This window comes from Schistocerca serialis, chromosome 2, assembly GCF_023864345.2.
Source record: "Schistocerca serialis cubense isolate TAMUIC-IGC-003099 chromosome 2, iqSchSeri2.2, whole genome shotgun sequence".
Classification (NCBI taxonomy): Eukaryota; Metazoa; Arthropoda; class Insecta; order Orthoptera; family Acrididae; genus Schistocerca; species Schistocerca serialis.
The window spans coordinates 971,802,042-971,802,551 of NC_064639.1; the positions used below are offsets into that span (position 1 = coordinate 971,802,042).

Sequence of the window (510 nt, forward strand, 5' to 3'; positions counted from 1 at the left end):
GTACCTCGTCTCCTACCTTCCAAACTTTACAGAAGCTCTTCTGCGAATCTTGCAGAACTAGCACTCCTGAAAGAAAGGCTAAGCCATGTCTCAGCAATATCCTTTCTTTCAGGAGTGCTAGTTCTGCAAGATCCGCAGAAGCGCTTCTGTAAAGTTTGGAAGGTAGGAGAGGAGGTACTGGCAGAAGTAAAGCTATGAGTAGGGGTCGTGAGTCGTGCTTGGGTAGCTCAGTTGGTAGAGCAATTGCCCGCGAAAGGCAAAGGTCCCGAGTTCGAGTCTCGGTCCGGCACACCGTTTTAATCTGCTAGGAAGTTTCAGGGAAAGAAGATGCTTGTTGTGGTACGAGGTACCCTCCGCCACGCACGGTATGGTGGACTGCGGAGTATGTATGTAGATGTAGAACATGTCGGCAATAGTTAGATTTTTTTTCCGCTAGCTAGATTCGAAACAGTTACTTTCGCCTCGGTTGTTGCAAGGTACCGTAAAACGGCGACTGCGGCCACGGAGGTG

General features: G+C 49.6%; 1 non-coding gene across 1 annotated transcript; it reads left to right on the top strand.

Annotated features, from left to right (window-relative positions):
• The first annotated feature begins 215 nt into the window (after window positions 1-215).
• On the top strand, window positions 216-290 carry Trnas-cga (transfer RNA serine (anticodon CGA)). The gene has a single exon. It is a non-coding gene; the product is annotated as a tRNA-Ser (tRNA).
• The last annotated feature ends 220 nt before the right edge of the window (window positions 291-510 follow it).